The 17,751-nt window shown below is 42.2% G+C and overlaps 1 protein-coding gene across 2 annotated transcripts in view; it reads left to right on the top strand.

Moving 5' to 3' along the window:
- Nucleotides 1-17,751, top strand: part of nek6 (NIMA-related kinase 6) — a 90,853-nt gene that overhangs the window by 18,561 nt on the left and 54,541 nt on the right. Inside the window, exon 1 of one of the 2 annotated variants that reach the window (XM_029647401.2) lies at nucleotides 1,404-1,524. The exons of the other annotated variant lie outside the window; for it this stretch is intronic. The gene's annotated coding sequence lies outside the window, so the exon portion shown is untranslated. Of the gene's footprint in view, nucleotides 1-1,403; nucleotides 1,525-17,751 lie in introns of those variants that run through there. 2 annotated transcript variants of the gene reach the window in all.

Below are 17,751 nucleotides of genomic sequence, written 5' to 3'. Positions count from 1 at the left end.
AAACACTAGCATGTTCGTACAAGTTGAACAGTACTTAGAGCCCCACAAAAAAAGACTGTCTGTAAATCTCAAGAATAAGGTAGCAGAGTTGCCTTTACCTAGGATGGATAGGTTTTTACATCCGTGCGTGACAAACTACAGTGTTTCTGGCAGACAGGCAGGTTGTAAGCACATACTCATTTCAACATCTAGCTACTATCTGTCTCTTTATCTACAAATCCAGCAGCTTTTTTCATGTCGATGAGCAAGGAGACTTGTGGCAAATGGGGTTGTACTGTCAAAAGGTCAAAACCCCCAAAATATCTATCTACCCACAAATCTCTTTAATCCAATGAGTACCACATTGCAGCCTTTTCCATGTAGGAGGAACAGGAAGACTTGACCCAGATGCTATGTGGGAAGGGTTAGCTCACATTCTGGGAGTAGCGAAGGTAGTATGAGCCTAGCGGTAAACTGATACAAACAGCTGCATTCCTTAATAAACTACTCCACGCCCCTTTTTCACCCAATCCAAGAGCGCCCCCTGCATTCAAACTCAGCTTGGATCTATTATCAGACCACCGGGTTTGCTCTTTTCTCTCTTATTAGCGGCCATTTTATTTGAGGGACCTATCTACATCTGCTGGGAGATGACACAGCACTAATGGACAGCCGGAAGGGTGTGTGGTGATGGAGATGGTGGTGGGGTGTGGTTGTAAAAAAACACAGAAAACTATCCCTTAGCAGGGTTGAGCCATAACCCTTGATCCCCTAGCAGCACTGTACTATAGGTGTTAGCGAGATATTGTACAGACCCAGTCAATTCCCATTAATTAATAACCCAACATAGCTTCTGTCCATTAACTCACCACCCTGATAAGATTATAGTCATAGCCTGCCAATCCAGGTTAGCAAGCGCTAACAAACTAGCCTAGCATTGTTGTCAAAAAGTGAATGACTTTCACATAGGGAAATGGGTAAGATTGTTTTTTCACATTGAGGTGTGTGTGTACTTGTTTTCCTAACTTATCAGGACAGGGTTGTCAAACAATAACTTGTTTTGTGCCCAGAATATCTCCAAAAACTATTTTAAGCTTAAGGTTTAGGGTTAAGGTTAGGGTTAGGTTAATGGGTAGGGTTCGGGAAAATAGGATTTTTAATTGTAAAAAAAGAGGGACTCCCCCAAAAGTCCTGAAATGTCATAAGAATAAAGCTGTGTGTGTGAATGTTCTCCCAGCAGTCCTGTACACAGTACTCTGATGTCGTAAACTGTGCTAAGTTAGTAAGTGCAGGTTGTGTGGTGTTAGAGTATTGGGTTGACACTTGACAGTGAGGAACTTTTGAACTGATATTGACGTCAGTCACTGGTGTGCGTGAGTGAAGAGGGAGAGTTTGGTTAGAGCCACAAGTAAGAGCTTAATCATTTCTCTAATCTGAGGTCGCCTCGTGAGGTTTTTTATTTCCACGTACATCACGTTGACGAATTCCACCAATTTTGAACGGAAACGCTGAAGAAAAGGTGTGAGCTGAGGCTAAAGAAAAAAGGTCAGGTGAACACGCTATTGGACTCTTTGTGAAGACTTTTTCACGTATACTTTTACAAGTCTACTAAAAAAAAGTAGTAGTGAAGAGAAGCATTGATGATATGTTGATGAGAATTCCTTGTGATTGCCCTGGTCTAAACGATACCTTACTTTTGAAGAGTTTTACTTGTGAAACTAATTTGTATGCCGTTCTATTCCCCTTGTATGTCGCAATAGAAGACACACTGGATAAGAATGTGGGTTGTAAAATCACTCAAATATGAATGTTTGTTTTTTAGGCCTAGCTGAGACTTAAGTGAGAAACAAATCTCCTCGCCACACCCACAACATTTTTATAAGGATGGCATAGTGCTTGTCGGGAAATGCCACAACACATGACAATGGATGGATGGATTTGATCATTAAAGGCATAGCGGTCAAAATTAATGAAGGTTAGGGGTTAAGGTTAGGTTTAAGAACAAGGGTTAGGTTAAAGCTGCAATGTGTAACTTTTTGGGTGAAATGACCAAATTCACATAGAAATGTGTATTATAGATCTGTTTTCTCATTGAATGCAAGTCTAAGAAGTGGTAGATCAGTTCTATGTGCACTATTTCTATGCTTCCCATTCTTATGTTTTTAAGCAGTACAATCCTCCATTGCAATTTCAATGACCAAGATTAAGGCTGGAAGACCTGAAAGTTTCAGACGTTGAGCTACTTTTACTTGGTTCCCCTTTTATTGCCCTGTCTCTCTCCCTCTCATTTCCTCGATCGTTACCATAGAAGTTCTGATATTAACCACCGGCGTGTGTGTGTGTGTGTGAAACTTCCGTGCATCATCGCAATGACTGTGTGGTTAGAAATGACGTGTGTGTAAAAGGCCATGCACCCTTTCAGTCCAGCGGTGAAACCCCACAATGAAACTTCTGTGAGCGGTGGCTTGCAGCGTTGCACCATGCAACTCTCGATTGGCGTCATCCACCTCCCTCCAATCACACCACCGCACGCACACAGTACTATTGTCCTTATGTAGGCACAGTTGGTGCCTGGGCCAAGGGAATTCACCAGATGGTCCGCTCACGAATCCCTTGGGCCAAGATATTCACCAGATGGTCCGCTCACCAATCCCTTGGGCCAAGAGAATTCACCAGATGGTCACAGATCTGTCTCCCTATTCCTATTATCATTACCATGCAAAACAGTCTGGCCTCATAGCAATCTCAATGATGATTATGATTATGATGATGATGGTTGATGGTTGATAGCGATGATGTTAATGTTGATGAGGAAGATCATGGTTGATGGCTATGATTATGGTGTTGATGATGACGGTAAGTGTTTGATGGTTGATGGCTATGATGATTATTATTATGATGATGGTTTTTGGCTATGACGATGATGGTGAATGGTTGATGGCTATGATTATGGTGTTGATGATGACGGTTAATGGTTGATGGCTATGATTATGATGATGATGGTTAATGGTTGATGGCTATGATGGTTGATTTCCATGATGATGGTTAATGGTTGATGGCAATGATGTTGATAGTGATGAGGAAGATGATTGTTGATGGCTATGATGTTGATGGTGATGGTTGAGGGCTATGATGTTGATGGTGATAATGATAACGGTTGATGATTATTATGATGATTATGGTTGATGGCGTTGATGATGATGAGGAAGATGATGGTTGATGGCAAGGGACTGAAGATGATGAATGCTGTAAACTCTATACACCACTGGATTTAACAGCTTCCCAAGCATTATTCTACTGTATTATGAAAACGGTCCTATCACTGACTTCCCAGACTGGATTATGTTATGGCTTTCCAGACCCACTGAGAAGTACAAGTCTGCCAAAGTCAGCACAACATTGTCGTAGGGATAAGAGTTCAGTGCATTCCTGACTCAATAATGTTCCTAGGCCCACATAGAGAGCGAAGAATACAATGGTAGGCAGGGTAAATTCAGGAGACTGTGTGTGTACTTGTAATTATAAAATCCTTGTATATCCAATGATGTATTATTGAGGAGTTGAGAAGTCATGTAATGCATTCAGTATGTATGTCATGTGTCCTATGTGTGTGTGTGTGTGTGTGTGTGTGCGTCAGGTTGTGTGTGTCTGTGTCAGGGTTTACGTTAGCTGGCTTTTGGCCGATTAAAAAATAAATAATAGAAAAGCTGATAAATAAAATTGCCGCTAGCTAATTTTCCGGGAGAAGAAGAAAAAAATTCAATTTCAAAATGCTGCTTCTTCAATGATGGAAATACCAGTTGATGGAAATACCAGTTGATGGAAATACCAGTTGATGGAAATACCAGTTGATGGAAATACCAGTTGATGGAAATACCAGTTATTGGAAATACATTTAACTTGTCATGCTTATCGGTCTATAGTTTAATTTGCATAATTTAGTGGAATTAAATTGGTGCGTGTACAGTAAATTTGTTTATGTATCTTATTTATCACACATCTGTCAGGCAGCACAAGAGCTGCTGCTCCATCATCTCAAACAGAAAATCTAGGCAATGGAAGGCAGGCTTCGTCAGTGTCTCACATACCACTTTGCAATGAGCTGGAGGCAGTATGCATTTTGAAAACATATACTTAATTGTTTGAAACCTGAATATTTTACCACATCTTACCTTGCTTCAAAGTAGCCTTTCCAAAATCAGACCATATACTTTCTTTCATTGTCCAGTAGCCAAAGCCACAATCGTAGTCATATTAGGAAAGGAAAGGGGGATACCTAGTCAGTTGTACAACTGAATTCCTTCAACTGAAATGTGTCTTCCGCATTTAACCGAATCCCTATTAGCAACCCATGCTAGTTGTTGCATAATAGATCTCCCCTCTTTCCCCTAAAATGTTTGTTAGTTTTACCTGTTTTTCATGATATCCAATTGGTAGTTACAGTCTTGTCCCATCGGTGCCACTCCCGTACAGACTCAGGAGAGGCGAAAGTCGAGAGCCACGCATCCTCCAAAACACGACGCTGCCAACCTGCACTGTTCCTTGACACACTGCTCGCTTAACCCGGAAGCCAGCCGCACCAATGTGTCAGAGGACACACTGTACAACTGCCTACCGTGTCAGCGTGCATACTCCCAGCCCACCACAAGGAGTCACTAGAGCACGATGGGACAAGGACATACCGGCCAGCCAAACCCTCCCCTAACGATGCTCATGGGTCTCATATTCACAGCCAGCTGCAACACAGCCTGGGATCAAACCCGGGTCTGTAGTGACACCTCAAACACTGTGGTGCAGTGCCTTAGACCACTGCGCCACTCGGGAGGCTCTCTTTCTAAATTTCTAATAGGGTATTTTCATCTCTGTCACATGAAACTGCTTGCATGTGCCATGCGCTGCTGACAACAGTGTTTTCCCATGAATTGCATTATGGAACAAACATTTGCTCGTAGCCTACTCTCTGCGCATTGCTGCACTTATAATATGAAGAATTAATAGTTGATCAACATTTTAAGCTAAAAATTCTGATCTCTTCCATCAGACTAATTGCTTTTTAACATTTTAATGTAGCCTAGGTCTACTGGTTTGAATGGTATGAATTTGGGATCGTCCAACAATTGTCCCAGAGTCTGTTTGGAATAGGCTATTTATTTATTTATTGACAAGCTGACCAATAGAATAGGTAAACTTTTCTACTATGGGGGATAGTAGATTGACAGGCTAGTCATTTTGCTGTTCGTTGGCTGAGGATAAGTAAATGTGGACAGTTAATCTAACATCTTCAAAGTGCACATCAGAATTCGGTAAGAAGGGACCACACATCGTTGCTCCCTCGACTTGCATGTTCTGTTAATATGAATTACCATAATCTAAATGTGATTTCTGTTATTCTGAGCACTATGGGTGGACGCCCTAATCAGGTTACTCATCCAGTGCATATGGGTCCGGTAAATTTCTCAAATGTCCAGTAAATGAAAATCCTGCCGGTCAAATGTCCGGCGCCAGATTTTCAGAACGGAAACCCTGGTTTGTTTGTGTGTGCGTGTGTTTCATGGCCTGCTTAAGAGGATGTGAGGGTGTTCTAGCAGTGCAGCTTTAAAGGAAGCAGGAAGGGGAAATGATGGCTATGGTGATTAGAGTGGAGCAGAGAGGTGAACTCCAGCAGAGAAGGATGTCATACTGTATATAATTGAATAGTCTTAGAGGGCTGAATCCTAACGGGGCGGCAGGGTAGCCTAGTGGTTAGAGCGTTGGACTAGTAACCGAAAAGTTGCATGTTCAAATCCCTGAGCTGACAAGGTACAAATCTGTTGTTCTGCCCCTGAACAGGCAGTTAACCCACTGTTCCTAGGCCATCATTGAAAATAAGAATTTGTTCTTCACTGACTTGCCTAGTTAAAATAAACTTAAGGCTAGGTTTAGAATGCTGAATTCCAGGTTTAGAAGACTTAATACTAGTCTTAGAAGGATGAATCCTTACTGAATACTAGTCTTAGAAGGATGAATCCTAACTTAATACTAGTCTTAGAAGGATGAATCCTTACTGAATACTAGTCTTAGAAGGATGAATCCTAACTTAATACTGGTCTTAGGGGGCTGAATCCTAACTTAATACTGGTCTAAGGGGAACTTAAACCATCTGGGGCTCCCTAACTTAATACTGGTCCATCACTCACCCAAACCATCCTTACGTGCTCCATCCCCTAACACTGTGTATGCATAAATTGTTGTGTTTTGTCCCCGGAACTAGAAGCACAAAACACTCGATAACATCGCTAACCATGTGTATGTGACAAATAAAATTTGATTTGATTTGATTTGATTTGATAAATGTGTTTTGTCCCCCCACACCAAAAACGATCACGACACTCAGGTTAAAATATCAAAACAAACTCTCAAATTAATTACATTAGGTCGAAAGCATTAAACATGTATGGCAATTTAGCTAGCTAGCTTGCACTTGCTAGCTAACTTGTCCTATTTAGCTAGCTAATTTGTCCTGGGATATAAACATTGAGTTATTATTTTACCTGAAATGCCCAAGGTCCTCTACTCCGACAATGAATCCACACATAAAACGGTCAACCAAATAGTTTCTACTCATCTCTCTTCCTTCCAGGCTTTTTCTTCTCTTGACTTTATATTGCGATTGGCAACGTTCATAAATTAGGTGCATTACCGCCACTGACCTCGTTCGTCACCCACGTGGGTATAACCAATGAGGAGATGGCACGTGGGTACCTGCTTCTACAAACCAATGAGGAGATGGGAGAGGAAGGACTTGCAGCGTGATCTGTGTCAGAAATAGAACTTCTATTTTAGCCCTTGGCAACTCAGACGCTCGTTGGCACGCGCTAGCAGTGTGGGTGCAATAATTGAATTACATGGATTAAAAAATTTATTTTGCAACGCTCGCGCATGCGGCGTGCGGTGTGGTCAGCCTATTAGAAGGATGAATCCTTACTGAATACTAGTCTTAGAGGACTGAATCCTAACTTAATGCTAGTCTTAGAGGGCTGAATCCTAACTTAATGCTAGTCTTAGAGGGCTGAATCCTAACTTAATACTAGTCTTAGAGGGCTGAATCCTAACTTAATGCTAGTCTTAGAGGGCTGAATCCTAACTTAATACTAGTCTTAGAGGGCTGAATCTTTACTTAATGCTAGTCTTAGAGGGCTGAATCCTAACTTAATACTGGTCTTAGAGGGCTGAATCCTAACTTAATACTAGTCTTAGAGGGCTGAATCCTAACTTAATACTAGTCTTAGAGGGCTGAATCCTAACTTAATGCTAGTCTTAGAGGGCTGAATCCTAACTAATACTATAGGGCTGAATCCTAACTTAATGCTAGTCTTAGAGGGCTGAATCCTAACTTAATACTAGTCTTAGAGGGCTGAATCTTTACTTAATGCTAGTCTTAGAGGGCTGAATCCTAACTTAATACTAGTCTTAGAGGGCTGAATCTTTACTTAATACTAGTCTTAGAGGGCTGAATCCTAACTTAATGCTAGTCTTGGTCTTAATGGTCTTAGAGGGCTGAATCTAACTTAATACTAGTCTTAGAGGGCTGAATCCTAACTTAATGCTAGTCTTAGAGGGCTGAATCTTAACTTAATACTAGTCTTAGAGGGCTGAATCCTAACTTAATACTAGTCTTAGAGGCTGGCTGAATGCTAGTCTTAGAGGGCTGAATCCTAACTTAATGCTAGTCTTAGAGGGCTGAATCCTAACTTAATACTGGTCTTAGAGGGCTGAATCCTAACTTAATACTAGTCTTAGAGGGCTGAATCCTAACTTAATGCTAGTCTTAGAGGGCTGAATCCTAACTTAATACTAGTCTTAGAGGGCTGAATCCTAACTTAATACTAGTTTTAGAGGGCTGAATCCTAACTTAATACTAGTCTTAGAGGGCTGAATCCTAACTTAATACTGGTCTTAGAGGGCTGAATCATAACTTAATACTAGTCTTAGAGGACTGAATCCTAACTTAATACTGGTCTTAGAGGGCTGAATCCTAACTTAATACTAGTCTTAGAGGGCTGAATCGTAATTTGCGATCGTCATTTTGGTGTTAAAAATATAGTATTCAAATTCCCTTTAGGAGCCCCTTGGCAAGGTCATTAAAATAGGGCATTACCTGTCTCACACCAGCAGCGCAGGCAGACCTCAATGTATATCATCTTGATGGATTTGCTACATACGCTTCAGGCCTTTTCAAATACTACTGTCAGTTGAAGCGGTCACACTTTAAATAAAGTATATTCTATGTAGGCTTTATAAAGGGTTTATGAAGGCTTCACTCGGTCTTCATAAGATAAACTTTGTTCAAAGTTTCACCGTTGAACCTTACGACCCCTAAGAAGACAGGGAACTCTTTTTTTTATACTATGTGCTTTCAAAAGACTCGGGACACAATAATATCTTTGAAAATGTCATAAATTCCAATAACTCCCAAAAGATGTTGATACAACGCAAAGTCCAAGGACACATTATTTTATCTGCTCTGGAAGAATGGATCATATTTTCTTGCTGCCACAACCTTAACGGCTACAATGTTAGTACAGATGCAAATCCTGTAACACACACACACACACACACACACACACACACACACACACACACACACACACACACACAAGACCTGCGTTCAGATACTGTTTATTGTATTTCAATTACTTTCACATATATTTTAAAGTGAGTACATGTATTTGGAAAACATTTCTTTGAAAATGGAAATAGCTGAATATTGGAATGCATTTGAAAACACATTTGGAAAGGATTGGCATGTATTTGAAAATACTCAAATGCATACAAATATTGAAATACTCTATGCATTTGAACTCATGCCTGTTTGGGTATTTTAAAAGTATTTGGAAATAAGTATTTAAAAATACTATTTTTATAGGAAATTATTTGAAAATACTTCAAATAGACAGAAAATAAGTGTTTCAAATACAAATCGTTAAATATAAAGGTATTTTAACCCACAAATAAAAGACTGAAAATACAGGCAGCTATTATCAATATTCAAAACCTGTGAATAACTGCATAGACTGAAATAGAAACACACACATACACACACTATCAAACTGCTCAGTGGTGTAAAGTACTTAAGTAAAAATACTTTTAAAAAACTACTTTACTATTGATATTTTTGACAACTTTTACTTTTCCTCTGCTATATTCCTTCCATACATTTTCCCTGACACTGAAAAGTGCTCGTTCCATTTTGAATGCTCAGACAGGACAGCTATATGGTCCAATTCACACACCTATCAATATTACTGCTCTGTCATCCCTACTGCCTAAACACTAAACACATAAACGCGTACCGGCATTACAAAAATGACCTTTTTTGGAAAGCAATTATTATTTTGGGAGAAAAAAAATGGTTCTTCATCCTATAATGTCTCAAACATCGTTACCCCTTAGCAACAGATGTGGGATAAATACACACACCCTCCCCACAAAAAACCACAAGCTCAGATGTTCAACAGTTATTCCATCCCCGAGCCCAACTCAACAGAAGACTTGATGTCTGAATGCATATACATTTGTAGCTGTTTGAGAAGACATGCAACATTGAGCTAGAATGGAAGATTTGCTTAACCAATGATGGAGGTCATATACGTCAAGTCCTACCTGATGGAGGTCAGATATGTCAAATCCTACCTGATGGAGGTCAGATACATCAAGTCCTACCTGATGGAGGTCAGATATGTCAAGTCCTACCTGATGGAGGTCAGATACATCAAGTCCTACCTGATGGAGGTCAGATATGTCAAGTCCTACCTGATAGAGGTCAGATATGTCAAGTCCTCCCTGATGGAGGTCAGATATGTCAAGTCCTACCTGATGAAGGTCAGATATGTCAAGTCCTACCTGATGGAGGTCAGATATGTCAAGTCCTACCTGATGGAGGTCAGATATGTCAAGTCCTACCCGATGGAGGTCAGATATGTCAAGTCCTACCTGATGGAGGTCAGATATGTCAAGTCCTACCTGATGGAGGTCAGATATGTCAAGTCATACCTGATGGAGGTCAGATACATCAAGTCCTACCTGATGGAGGTCAGATATGTCAAGTCATACCTGATGGAGGTCAGATACGCCATGTCCTACCTGATGGAGGTCAGATATGTCAAGTCATACCTGATGGAGGTCAGATACGCCATGTCCTACCTGATGGAGGTCAGATACGCCATGTCCTACCTGATGGAGGTCAGATACATCAAGTCATACCTGATGGAGGTCAGATATGTCAAGTCCTACCTGATGGAGGTCAGATATGTCAAGGCCTATATGATGGAGGTCAGATACACCAAGTCCTACCTGATGGAGGTAAGATACATCAAGTCCTACCTGATGGAGGTCAGATACGTCAAGGCCTACATGATGGAGGTCAGATACACCAAGTCCTACCTGATGGAGGTCAGATACGCCATGTCCTACCTGATGGAGGTCAGATACATCAAGTCATACCTGATGGAGGTCAGATATGTCAAGTCCTACCTGATGGAGGTCAGATATGTCAAGGCCTATATGATGGAGGTCAGATACACCAAGTCCTACCTGATGGAGGTCAGATACGCCAAGTCCTACCTGATGGAGGTCAGATACGCCAAGTCATACCTGATGGAGGTCAGATATGTCAAGTCCTACCTGATGGAGGTCAAGTCATACCTGATGGAGGTCAGATATGTCAAGTCCTACCTGATGGAGGTCAGATATGTCAAGGCCTATATGATGGAGGTCAGATACACCAAGTCCTACCTGATGGAGGTCAGATACGCCAAGTCCTACCTGATGGAGGTCAGATATGCCAAGTCATACCCGATGGAGGTCAGATACGCCAAGTCATACCTGATGGAGGTCAGATACATAAAGTCCTACCTGATGGAGGTCAGATACGTAAAGTCCTACCTGATGGAGGTCAGATACGCCAAGTCCTACCTGATGGAGGTCAGATACGCCAAGTCATACCTGATGGAGGTCAGATACGCCAAGTCATACCTGATGGAGGTCAGATACATAAAGTCCTACCTGATGGAGGTCAGATACGTAAAGTCCTACCTGATGGAGGTCAGATACGCCAAGTCCTACCTGATGGAGGTCAGATACGCCAAGTCATACCTGATGGAGGTCAGATACGTAAAGTCCTACCTGATGGAGGTCAGATATGTCAAGGCCTATATGATGGAGGTCAGATACACCAAGTCCTACCTGATGGAGGTCAGATACGCCAAGTCATACCTGATGGAGGTCAGATACGTAAAGTCCTACCTGATCGAGGTCAGATACATCTCTTTCCCCTGAAACACACACATGCTGGTCCCCCGTTGTGACCATTTTTCCAAGCATCTCTGAGCAGTCAGACCTTTTGATTATTTCGTGCCGCCAGGGCCACAATAATTTGCTCCCTCTCTGATTGACCGAGTGTGACCCCCTCCCATGTGTTACTGCAGCTAGTATCACCAGCACTGCCACTACCTCATTCCACATGGCTACCCCTACCCCAGTCAACTGCCCGGCACCCTCCACAGCAACCCGCAGAAGCCCCCACCATTTCTCCTTTACCCAAATCCAGATAGCTGATGTTCTGAAAGAGCTGCAAAATCTGGACCCCTACAAATCAGCCGGGCTAGACAATCTGGACCCTCTCTTTCTAAAATTGCCTGCCGAAATTGTTGCAACCCCTATTACTAGCCTGTTCAAACTCTCTTTCGTATCGTCTGAGATTCCCAAAGATTGGAAAGCTGCCGCGGTCATCCCCCTCTTCAAAGGGGGTGACACTCTAGACCCAAACTGCTACAGACCTATATCTATCCTACCCTGTCTTTCTAAGGTCTTCGAAAGCCAAGTTAACACCTCAGCCACGCTCAAGGTCCTAAACGTCATCATAACCGCCATCGATAAGAGACATTACTGTGCAGCCGTATTCATCGACCTGGCCAAGGCTTTCGACCCTGTCAATCACAACATTCTTATTGGCAGACTCGACAGCCTTGGTTTCTCAAATGATTGCCTCGCCTGGTTTACCAACTACTTCTCTGATAGAGTTCAGTGTGTCAAATCGGAGGGCCTGTTGTCCGGACCTCTGATAGTCTCTATGGGTGTGCCACAGGGTTCAATTCTCGGGCCGACTCTCTTTTCTGTATACATTAATGATGTTTCTCTTGCTGCTGGTGATTCTCTGATCCACCTCTACGCAGACGACACCATTCTGAATACTTCTGGCCCCTCCTTGGACACTGTGTTAACTAACCTCCAGACGAGCTTCAATGCCATACAACTCTCCTTCCGTGGCCTCCAGCTGCTCTTAAACGCAAGTAAAACTAAATGCATGCTATTCAATCGATCACTGTACACACCTGCTCGCCTGTCCAGCATCACTACTCTGGACGGCTCTGACTTAGAATACGTGGACAACTACAAATACCTGGGTGTCTGGTTAGACTGTAAACTCTCCTTCCAGACTCACATTAAGCATCTCCAATCCAAAATTAAATCTAGAATCAGCTTCCTATATCGCAACAAAGCATCCTTCACTCATGCCGACAAACATATCCTCGTAAAACTGACCATCCTACCGATCCTACCGATGTCATCTATAAAATAGCCTCTAACACTCTACTCAACAAACTGGATGCAGTCTATCACAGTGCCATCTGTTTTGTCACCAAAGCCCCATACACTACCCACCATTGCGACCTGTACGCTCTCGTTGGTTGGCCCTCGCTTCATACTCGTCGCCAAACCCACTGGCTACAGGTTATCTAGAAGTATCTGCTAGGTAAAGCCCCGCCTTATCTCAGCTCACTGGTCACCATAGCAGCACCCACTCGTTGCACGCGCTCCAGCAGGTATATCTCACTGGTCACCCCCAAAGCCAATTCCTCCTTTGGTCGTCTTTCCTTCCAGTTCTCTGCTGCCCATGACTGGAACGAATTGCAAAAATCTCTGAAGCTGGAGACTCACATCTCCCTCACTAGCTTTAAATACCAGCTGTCAGAGCAGCTTACAGATCACTGCACCTGTACATAGCCCATATGTAAACAGCCCATCTATCTACCTACCTCATCCCCATACTGGTATTTATTTATTTTGCTCCTTTGCACCCCAGTATCTCTACCTGCACATTCATCTTCTGCCGATCTACCATTCCAGTGTTTAATTGCTATATTGTAATTACTTCGCCATAATGGCCTATTTATTTCCTTAACTTACCTCATTTGCACTCACTGTATATAGACTTTTTTTTCTACTGTGTTATTGACTGTATGTTTTGTTTATTCCATGTGTAACTCTGTGTTGTTGTATGTGTCGAATTGCTACGCTTTATCTTGGCCTGGTCGCAGTTGCAAATGAGAACTTGTTCTCAACTAGCCTACCTGGTTAAATAAAGGTGAAATAAATAAAATAAAAATACCTGCGTGGAATACCCACCGCCTAGGGACAAGGTACATTTAAAACCAGATACCTTTAGACTTTTACTCAAATAGTATTTCACTAGGTCAAATCAAATCAAAATGTAATTTGATTTGATTAGGTGCATTTTACTTTTACTTTAGTCATTTTCTATTACCGTCTCTTTACTTTTTCTGAAGTATGACAATTTAGTACTTTTTCCACCACTGAAACCACTAGCCAGCTGTCGGGGCGGCCTAGTGGTTAGAGCGTTGGACTAGTAACCGAAAGGTTGCAAGTTCAAATCCCCGAGCTGACAAGGTACAAATCTGTCGTTCTGCCCCTGAACAGGCAGTTAACCCACTGTTCCTAGGCCGTCATTGAAAATAAGAATTTGTTCTTAACTGACTTGCCTAGTAAAATAAATAAAATAGCCTTTAACTTTTTCCTCAGAAATCCTTTTCTAAGAACTGAATGTGATGCAGTGTTCAGTTTCTCTAAACTAAGATGAAATTGTTTCCATTCTGTGAAGTCAGAGGTGCAGAATAAAATGTGAGTGTTGTTGTGGTATCCCACAGGCCAGATTTCAATTATAAGATGAGCGACGAACCCTGTGTGAGACACACGTTTACAGTTCTCTGTGAAAGCACACATACACATACACATACCCGCTCAAACACGCGGAGTGATTTTGAGTTGCAACCACTACCCATCCTCTGCTATAGTGTATAGTCACACTCTCTCTCCTCTCTCGGAATCACTCACTCTCTTTTTCTCTATTTTTCTCTCTTTTATCAATCTTTCATTTGTACCTCACACGAACAAATCTGTTTCTCTGCACTGTATATCTCCAATCTCTTCCGATAGGTCAGACAAATATGAGCTCAGAAAAACTGATACAACATCGACCCCTCACCCCTCTGTACCTCCATTGATTACGAATTGAAAACGTATCCTTCTAGAGAGCTCAATGAGAGTCTCAAAAAAAGACCTTGGGCTTAAGCCCTTAACCCTCAGACACACATACAGTATATATTAAACATACAGTATATATTAAACATACAGTATATATTAAACAAATAAGCTGAATCACCCCTACAAATATCTGTTCCAGGCTGGTAGTATGGCTTCTCACAGCCGTGCATGTTCAAGTCTATAACAGTTTATCTAGAGCCCTCACAGATATGGCAGATATGGATAGTGTGTGTGTGTGTGTGTGTGTGTGTGTGTGTGTGTGTGTGTGTGTGTGTGTGTGTGTGTGTGTGTGTGTGTGTGTGTGTGTGTGTGTGTGTGTGTGTGTTCATAAGTGTCCATATACACTACCATTCAAAAGTTTGAGGTCACTTAGAAATGTCCTTGTTTTTTAAAGAAAAGCACATGCTGATGCTCCACATGCTGATGTTCCAGATACTCAACTAGTCTAAAGAAGGCCAGATTTATTGCTTCTTTAATCAGACAACAGTTTTCAGATGTGCGAACATAATTACAAAAGGGTTTTCTAATGATCAATTAGCCTTTTCAAATTATGAACTTGGATTAGCTAACACAATGTGCCATTGGAACACAGAAGTGATGGTTGCTGATAATGGGTCTCTGTATGCCTATGAAGATATTCTATAAAAAATCTGCCGTTTCCAGCTACAATAGTCATTTACAACATTAACAATGTCTACACTGTTTTTCTGATCAATTTGATATTATTTTAATGGACCAAAAATGTGCTTTTCTTTCAAAAACAAGGAAATTTCTAAGTGACCCCAAACTTTTGAACAGTGGTGTATATCCATGACCTGTGAAATGTTTGAATCCATCTCGACTGTGACGTGATTTGTGGATTCAGATAAATAATGTGTGTTAAAAGCCAGCGGTGGAACAGTCATTCATTACAAGGTTGTTCAGTAATCTGTTATGACTCTAGCTAGTACAGTAGCGTCTACTATTTTACATGTAGCTCTTTCTGCCAGTTGAGTTCAGATAAAACCATCTGATTTGTATTGCTCCACATTACATCACAGGGTCAGGGTTAGACTGTTAGGGTACAGTTTACTCAGTTCAGCCCTTTGGAATAAGGTCTATATAACTATGGCATGATGATTATAATGTAAGTCGTAAGATTATGTAATGTTGTTCAGTGTCTTGCCAGCTGATGGCAGAAGTAGGGCTGGGCTGTATACCGTATTTTACGATATACCCTTATTGATGCACAGATCAGTTAGTTTTTCTAACATTACCTTCTATAACGGTATTTGCATGATTGGTTCGTCAAATGTGATACGCCATGTTTAAGTCCATTTTTAGTAGTTCAGTAGTTTTTTATAGTTTACTTCGTTACTTGAGTCATCTCTCTCCGCTCACTTTCTCTCCATCAACGTGTGTGTGGGTGTGTGTGTGTGTGGGGGGGGGGGGGAGTGTGTGCATGGCCTTGGTTTTGTATAATCTGCATTTTCTGCTTACGCCTTCACAATGTGGCCCACTTCCTCACCTCTGTAAATAGGGTGTAAAAGTGTGTACTCTGCAGAAAAATAGATGTGTGTGTGTGTACAGATACATAGGGATCTCATCATTCATTGGACTATTATCTTATATGGACGTATGTTTTACATTCACTTTGGGTTACTTAGGTAGATAATACATATCTGTGTGTTTTGGTATGTGTGTAGCAGTTTGGCTTATTGACCGGTCTATCCTCATGTGGGTATAGGATGCTGTGTGTCTCTGGTAGTCTAATCTGTCTGAGGCAGTGGTATAGGATGCTGTGTGTCTCTGGTAGTCTAATCTGTCTGAGGCAGTGGTATAGGATGCTGTGTGTCTCTGGTAGTTTAATCTGTCTGAGGCAGTGGTATAGGATGCTGTGTGTCTCTGGTAGTCTAATCTGTCTGAGGCAGTGGTATAGGATGCTGTGTGTCTCTGGTAGTCTAATCTGTCTGAGGCAGTGGTATAGGATGCTGTGTGTCTCTGGCAGTTTAATCTGTCTGAGGCGGTGGTATAGGATGCTGTGTGTCTCTGGTAGTCTAATCTGTCTGAGGCAGTGGTATAGGATGCTGTGTGTCTCTGGTAGTCTAATCTGTCTGCAGGTATAGGATGCTGTGTGTCTCTGGTAGTCTAATCTGTCTGAGGCAGTGGTATAGGATGCTCTGGTAGTCTAATCTGTCTGAGGCAGTGGTATAGGATGCTGTGTGTCTCTGGTAGTCTAATCTGTCTGAGGCAGTGGTATAGGATGCTGTGTGTCTCTGGTAGTCTAATCTGTCTGAGGCAGTGGTATAGGATGCTGTGTGTCTCTGGTAGTCTAATCTGTCTGAGGCAGTGGTATAGGATGCTGTGTGTCTCTGGTAGTCTAATCTGTCTGAGGCAGTGGTATAGGATGCTGTGTGTCTCTGGTAGTCTAATCTGTCTGAGGCAGTGGTATAGGATGCTGTGTCTCTGGTAGTCTAATCTGTCTGAGGCAGTGGTATAGGATGCTGTGTGTCTCTGTGTCTAATCTGTGGTGGTATAGGATGCTAATAATCTGTCTGAGGCAGTGGTATAGGATGCTGTGTGTCTCTGGTAGTCTAATCTGTCTGAGGCAGTGGTATAGGATGCTGTGTGTCTCTGGTCTCTAGTCTAATCTGTCTGAGGCAGTGGTATAGGATGCTGTGTGTGGTAATCTGTCTGAGGCAGTGGGATGCTGTGTGTCTCTGGCAGTCTAATCTGTCTGAGGCAGTGGTATAGGATGCTGTGTCTCTGGCAGTCTAATCTGTCTGAGGCAGTGGTATAGGATGCTGTGTGTCTCTGGCAGTCTAATCTGTCTGAGGCAGTGGTATAGGATGCTGTGTGTCTCTGGCAGTCTAATCTGTCTGAGGCAGTGGTATAGGATGCTGTGTGTCTCTGGTAGTCTAATCTGTCTGAGGCAGTGGTATAGGATGCTGTGTGTCTCTGGTAGTCTAATCTGTCTGAGGCAGTGGTATAGGATGCTGTGTGTCTCTGGTAGTCTAATCTGTCTGAGGCAGTGGTATAGGATGCTGTGTGTCTCTGGTAGTCTAATCTGTCTGAGGCAGTGGTATAGGATGCTGTGTGTCTCTGGTAGTTTAATCTGTCTGAGGCGGTGGTATAGGATGCTGTGTGTCTCTGGCAGTCTAATCTGTCTGAGGCAGTGGTATAGGATGCTGTGTGTCTCTGGCAGTCTAATCTGTCTGAGGCAGTGGTATAGGATGCTGTGTGTCTCTGGTAGTTTAATCTGTCTGAGGCGGTGGTATAGGATGCTGTGTGTCTCTGGTAGTTTAATCTGTCTGAGGCAGTGGTATAGGATGCTGTGTGTCTCTGGCAGTTTAATCTGTCTGAGGCAGTGGTATAGGATGCTGTGTGTCTCTGGCAGTCTAATCTGTCTGA

This window comes from Oncorhynchus nerka, linkage group LG4 (assembly GCF_034236695.1).
Source record: "Oncorhynchus nerka isolate Pitt River linkage group LG4, Oner_Uvic_2.0, whole genome shotgun sequence".
Classification (NCBI taxonomy): domain Eukaryota; kingdom Metazoa; phylum Chordata; class Actinopteri; order Salmoniformes; family Salmonidae; genus Oncorhynchus; species Oncorhynchus nerka.
The sequence above is the reverse complement of the archived record's forward strand: the minus strand, read 5'-3'. Positions and strand labels throughout refer to the sequence as shown.